This window comes from Armigeres subalbatus, chromosome 3, assembly GCF_024139115.2.
Source record: "Armigeres subalbatus isolate Guangzhou_Male chromosome 3, GZ_Asu_2, whole genome shotgun sequence".
NCBI lineage: Eukaryota > Metazoa > Arthropoda > Insecta > Diptera > Culicidae > Armigeres > Armigeres subalbatus.
Genome location: NC_085141.1, coordinates 150,335,407 through 150,342,645, shown reverse-complemented (window position 1 = coordinate 150,342,645; position 7,239 = coordinate 150,335,407). Strand labels below are relative to the sequence as shown.

The window sequence follows — 7,239 nt, the reverse complement described above, 5'->3', positions numbered from 1 at the left end:
TTTGTCCAAGGGTACATTGCTCTAAGTATAACATCAAAGGCTGGAGAGTGAAAACTCTCCAAAATGTCACGTGTCATTTGGCATAATGTCATTTGAATGACATTTTGCCTCCCACCAGATTACATATTTACAGCAAAGTCTCGTTAGACAAAGTTGTAGGCCCATTTAACCGCTATAAGTTCGTCATACAACATGAATTGATAGCTACCTTCTGAAACAAGTTCTGGGAAAATTATACAAACGAATGCAAATGACATTTGACAACACTGCCGACACAACATCGACTTCAAGGGTGGCTACCTCACCACCCGTCGATCGCAAGCTATGATAGTAACCTCAGGGTGAGCAAAGTGTTCACTGCATCACAGGTGCCCTTACTGCACTCGTTGGTTTTGTTCAAGACGCCACCACCGCTGCAGTTTCGACATAATCTGTTGAGATGCTGTGTTCACCGCATTCCATATAGCTTCCTCCCGGCACATCCTCTCGACGAGGTTGTCCGGGGTTGTATCCATACCACTAATGAGCAGCATGGCATTGCGTTCTACCTCGAATCATGGAGCAAGCATGGAGTGCATGAGCGTGAATCAAGTGTTTGGGTGAGCATACAAGTCAGACTCACACGGTATGAGAGAGGCGGGCATACAAGTCAGCCCCACATGGCATGAGAAGGGTGGGCACACAAGTCAGACCCACACGGCATGACAGAGGTGCAGCAGAGTATGTACGGTGTGTTTGAGGGTGCAATAGAGTGAGCACCCAAGTCAGTGTGAGCGAGAATGAGCGAGTACGTTTAGTACTGCCACCCCCCAGAAGTAGTACTGGGAGGTAGTTCCTGGGGGAAACGATGGCGGAGCCCAAGGGAGTTTAGTCGTCGGTATTACCGGTACGGTCGAGTCCGACACTCCAGTACACATCCGTGTGGTAGTTTGGCAACTACAATGCACGTGTGCTGGGTTAGTGTGTAAATGCATTGTGTTGTGTGTTGTTGTTGTGTAACGGTTGTAAACGGTAAAACGTTACTACTGCTACCACTACTACTACTACTACTACTACTACTACTACTACTACTACTACTACTACTACTACTACTACTACTACTACTACTACTACTACTACTACTACTACTACTAGGTAGGCGGTCGACTAGGAGGAGTCCCCCATGGTGTGTGGACTTCTCCTTTTCGCCTAACTGCGTTTTCCCGGTCCAGTCCAGCCCAGGACTCTACTACTAACTATCAGTCAGTCAGCCAGCCAGCCAGTCAGTCAGTCAGTCAGTCAGTCAGTCAGTCAGTCAGTCAGTTAGCCAGTCAGCCAGTCAGTCTACAGAATCAAATTGCAAATCAGTCCCGAAACGATGCAATGCTTTGATGAAGTAAATATTGATTTGATTAAATTTTTGGTAATATAATTTTATCATAATTCCTTCAATTAGGTAGTTTCCTAGGTAGTAAGTTTTCACCAATATTTAGCCTCTTTGGATTTTGATAATGACTTATAGTGATGCTAGGTCTTCAATCGATATTTAATAAAGTTTTATCGCTTTTTCTCAAATTCCCGCTTATTTTCAAGTGTTTGTTCAAAAAAGTCTTACGAGCTGTAAATAATTTTCTTTAATTTTATCAACAATCCTTACTGCTTTTACAATAAATATTCTGGTAAAATTGCGAAGAATCCAGAAGAATGCTTCCATATTTTCAGGAACTTTTATGAAGTCTATACTGTTAGATCGTTAGAAGGAACAAACAAATTAGACATATGCACATTATTTAGGTAATTTTGTTTTAAATGGCTCATCACTGAAACATTTTGTAATCTTTTAAATATGTTTTCCCTGTATCAACGGTTTCGTGCAATACAGGCACAACTCGAGATCTGAAAATGTTCAGAAACAACGTTAAAATCTTTCATATTTCGACTTCCATGGATATTTTTGCATGTCTTGGTTCATCAGGATTACTCTTATATGTTTCAATTGAAAAACTAAAAAAAAAAAACAATAAATTAGAGGTATACAATTTTTTCGAAAATCGACAAATGTTGATGCATTGTGAATATCGACCTGAGTCTTTGTCAAGTGTTACTTCATACCGTTTTCTGTGCTTTGCGAGTTGTGCCAGTATTGCACGAAACCGTCGATATGTGCACTTTTCATTATTTTCCTCCCACATAGCTTCTGGGGTGCAATCAATATCTCAAAACCTTTCCGACTAAACAGCAGTTAGAACTATCGAAAAGCCTACCGGGAATTTATTTTGTCGACTAGAGTGGTCTGGTCACCCTGCTGTAAGCACCCTCAAAGCAGGCGATTCATTCCCAGTCGTCGGCCCAAGCAATCTCTTTCGTCATGCGCTCTAGTGGCCCTGAAAAGGGCCTTTTGTGTTGTCGTCTGCTGCACTGCGCTGCGTTCACCGCTCGCCACGGATCCGACGAGCAAGCTGGATGTCCTTGGGCATAATGGTGACACGTTTCGCGTGGATGGCGCACAGGTTGGTGTCTTCGAATAAACCGACCAGATATGCCTCGCAAGCTTCCTGCAGAGCCATTACGGCCGAGCTCTGGAAGCGCAGGTCGGTTTAAAGTCCTGGGCGATTTCGCGGACCAAACGCTGAAAGGGAAGCTTGCGGAGTAGCAGCTCGGTGGACTTCTGGTAGCGACGGATTTCACGCAGGGCGACAGTGCCCGGCCGGAAACGGTGTGGCTTTTGACCCCACCGGTGGCCGGGGCACTCTTGCGAGCTGCTTTGGTTGCCAGCTGCTTGCGGGGGCCTTTCCACCGGTTGACTTCCGGGCGGTTTGCTTGGTGCGAGCCATAGTCGGTTACTTGGTTGGATGACTCTGCGGCGTGCTGTGCTCCTGTTCAGAAATACCCCGCTGACAGCTGGTTTTGTGCAAATTCCTTACCCTACCAAGCCCCGCCCCGCTCGTAACGGGTGCGTAATCGGTCGACTACGAAAAAAGAAAAAACCTGGAAATTATGCTACCGCTACGCTAGCGGGTTGCGCTCTCGTGATAAAAAAGCGATTTCTCCGAGTTTTGCTACTGTTTTTTTTCTTTTTTTTTTTTTTTTTTTCCAACGGCAGATGGAGACGGAGGAGACTCCGTACGATGCGGCTGCTTCCACGGAAAGGAAGCACAAGCGGAAGAAGACCGACCCGGTGGCTATCATCGATGGCAAGCAACTCAAACGCCAATTGCTGAACAATAACACGTTCAGCACTCTAGCAAACGAAAACGAGGCCCATTCCTCCAAGTCGAAACCGGTCGTTTCGATTCCGGGAACACCCGGCGCGAAGAAGCAACCACCCCTGGTTGTGAAAAACGTGGATTTCACAACCCTAGCGGGTAAAATAGAATCGTGCGACGCTAAGCTCTCGTACAAAATCACCCGATTTGGTACGAAGATTCACTGTGCCTCCGATGACGACGTGACGAAGGTGCGTAAGGTACTCGAGCAGTGCGGCTTCGAATACTACACACACGACAAGCCATCCGACCGACCCTACCGGGTTGTGCTTCGGGGACTACCGTTAGTGGCTCCGGAAGTGCTGCTACATCGGCTGAAATTGGAGCACAAACTTGATGCGCAGGCCGCGCACATTATCAAGAGGAAAGGCGAATGTGCAGCTCTAGACGAGGCCTTCTACTTGATTCACTTCGCGAAGGGTCCACCACCTTGCTGAAGCTGCGCGAGATCAAGCAGATTGGCCAAATCATAGTGCGGTGGGAAGCCTACCGAAACAAGCGGGCCGATGTGACGCAGTGCATGAACTGCCTGTATCATGGCCACGGAACGCGGAACTGCCACCTGAAGAGCAGGTGCAACAACTGTGGGGACAACCACAGCACGGAAAAGTGTCCGTCTAAAGAAGCCAGCACCAAGCGCTGCGCCAACTGTTGCGGCGCTCACCCAGCTACGGACCGTAGCTGTCCCAAGCGTGCCGAGTACCAGCACATACGGCAACAAACAACCACGAAGAACCACCCCGGCCAGAAGGTGGTTAACAAGCGAGCAGTTGCACCTGCTTTTACTCCGGACAACTTTCCAGCGTTACCAAACAAGCCGGTAGCAGCAGAAGAGCCGAAATTCGTGAACCCTCGAACCACGATCAACACCGGGACCATCCATCGTCACATCGATCCCCGCACCAGGGCAGGTGTGAATCAGAGTGCACCACCAGTCGATACCTCACCCGAGGTTGGCAAAGAGGAGCTCTACAGTTCAGCCGAGCTATGGGCTATCTTTACAGAATTCCGCGGGAGAATGCTGCGGTGCAAGACCAAATCGGACCAGGTCGATGTCCTAGGCTATATGGTGTGCAAGTATGGGGTCAATTGAGCCCCACTGCATCCGCATCGCCAATTGGAACGCTCGCTCTGTAAGGGCGAAAAAGATTGAGTTGGGCAATTTCCTTGCCCAACAAAATATCGACGTAGGAGTGATCACTGAGACCCAGCTCAATTCATCAACTAACTTCTCGCTCCCAAATCACACCGTAATCAGGCTAGATCGGCCTAATTCATCTGGAGGCGGCGTGGCGGTACTTGTTAAACAAGGCATCCGCTACCAAATACTTCCTCATCCGAAGACAAGCGTCATCGAGGCAATTGGCGTGAAGATCCACGCCCTCCATGGAGACGTCCTATTGTTTGCTGTCTACATGCCCAGACAATGTTTGGACACCGATGGCACGTCGACACTCTTCGCTGAAGACCTGCAAAAGCTCTCCGCCAAACCAGGATTCGTGGTGGCTGGTGATCTGAACGCCCGGCATCCGCTCTGGCAAAATCACCGACACAACAGGAACGGTAACCTCCTCGCTGACCACCTCAGCTCAGCAACGTGTACTGTCCACTTCCCGGATGACCCCACATTCCTTTCTCCAGCTGGACATACGTCTACTCTGGACGTGTTTCTGTCTGACCTGCCACTGAAGAAACCAATCACCCATCACGAACTGAGCTCCGACCACTACCCGGTGGTGTGCGAACTGGACTGTAAACCTACGGTCGCACCGCAGGCTATGAGACGAGATTACCATCGAGTCAACTGGGTGGCTTTCAGTCGCCTAGTGGACGCCCGTCTCCCTGAAAATGCGGACCTATCATCCATCGAGGCCATCGACAACCAACTTAATGTCTTTGAGGAGGCAATTCATGTCGCCGAAAACGCATGCATCCGTTGGGTACCCGTGAGACGGCAATTTACCCAGATTGACGCTTCCACCCAGCGGCTCATCCAGCAACGAAATGCCGTTCGTCGACAGTTCCAAAGAACCGGCTGCGAGCTCAAAAAGCTAGAGCTGTCGATTCTCAACAGGCAGATTGGGGATCGTATGACGACCATCCGAAACCAACAGTTCGGAAGCAGCATTTCCCGATTGAAAGACCACTCGAGGCCGTTCTGGAAGGTGGCCAAACTACTGAAGAAACGACCAACAGTTGTTCCACCTCTGAAGGATGACACCGGAGACACTCTGGTTTCTCCGTTAGAGAAGGCCAACGCCATCGCCAGCAAGCTCGTCGAGGCACACAACCTCGGTGCTGATATGACGAGTCCCCACGAATCAGCGGTACAGCACACCATCAACCAACTTGAGCAAGAGGACGCCCGGTCACCTGTTGATCGCGTGACAGAGGACGAAGTTCGAGCTGCAGTCAAACGCGGTAAGAACATGAAGGCTCCCGGAAACGACGCTATCTTCAACTTAGTTTTGAAGAAACTTTCTGGAAAGGCATTCCGCCACCTCGCAGCAATCTTCTCCAGGTGCTTCGAAGAAAAGTACTTCCCAACTAGGTGGAAGATAGGGAAAGTTATCCCCATTCCGAAACCTGGGAAGGACCCTACGGCCCCAACGAGCTACAGGCCCATCACGTTGTTATCGGCAGTCAGCAAGCTATTAGAGCGGCTCATCCTCCAGCGGCTGATGGCGCATGTCGAAGAGCACAACATTATCGTGCCAGTACAATTCGGCTTCAGACGAGGGCACTCCACCGTCCACCAGCTGGTCCGTGTGGAGAACACCATACTCCGGAACAAGGCGCTCTCCAACAACACTGCGATGGTTCTCCTGGATGTCGAAAAGGCGTTCGACAACGTATGGCACGATGGGCTCGTACACAAACTGGTTCAGGCAAATGTTCCAGGCTACCTCGTAAAATGGTAAGGAACTATTTGTCAAATCGCACGTTCCAAGTCCATCTTTCAGGTGTGAAATCGGATGTCATGGCAATCACGGCAGGCGTTCCCCAAGGCAGCCTTCTGGGTCCAATGCTGTACAACTTGTACACCTCTGATGTTCCACAGCTCCCAGCTGGGTGCATCCTAGCGCTCTACGCCGACGACAGTGCCATCATAGCCAACGGGCGGACACCGAAGGACTACCGTTCACGACTCCAGCGAGGGTAACAGAATACGTGACGTACCTCACATCGTGGAAGATAAAGGTAAACGAGGCCAAGAGTCAAGCCATACTCTTCCGGCATCGACAATCACCAAAACTTCTACCGCCTCCAGACTGCTTCATCCGGGTAAACCGCTGCCCTGTTGAGTGGTCCAACGAAGTCGGATACCTCGGCGTCACGATAGACAACAAACTGATTTACCGCTCCCACACGGACATCCTGAAGCGAAGGTGCATCGGACTGTTGAAATCGGTGTACCCATTGATCAACCGCCGGTCCCGTCTATCACGCCGAAACAAGCTGGCTACCTTCACAGCGATCATCGCTCCGGTGGTCAACTATGCGATGCCGGTGTGGGGAACATGCGCTGCAACCCACGTCAAGAAGCTGCAGGTGGTGCAGAACAGATTCCTCCGAACGATTTTGGACGCTTCGTACGACACGAGGATCAGCGAGCTGCATCGTGCTGCTGGGTGCAAGACAGTGCAGCAGAGGATCGAGGAGTCGATTGACAGCTTCATAGTAAGTGCTACCCACTCCGAACACCCGCTCATCCGAGCGCTGGTCAACTAGGTTTTCAAATTATTAGGTTAAGTAGGTTTTCAAATTAAAATTAAACACATATACCCATGTATACACACACAGAACACAAAACATAATTCCACACACTCATCACTGATGAGAGAGATACAAGCAAAGGATGAAAAAGTTGAAGTAAACTTATATCACTTAAAAAGTAGACATGTATACACACAAATTTATAAAATAAAGATATATATAATGGAAAAAATGGAAATTATGCTAGCAGACACGCACACACGCACACCACAGCATT

General features: G+C 49.3%; 1 pseudogene; it reads right to left on the bottom strand.

Moving 5' to 3' along the window:
- Positions 1–2,408: 2,408 nt before the first annotated feature.
- Positions 2,409–2,813, bottom strand: LOC134225654 (histone H3.1-like; annotated as a pseudogene).
- Between the last annotated feature and the right edge of the window lie 4,426 nt (positions 2,814–7,239).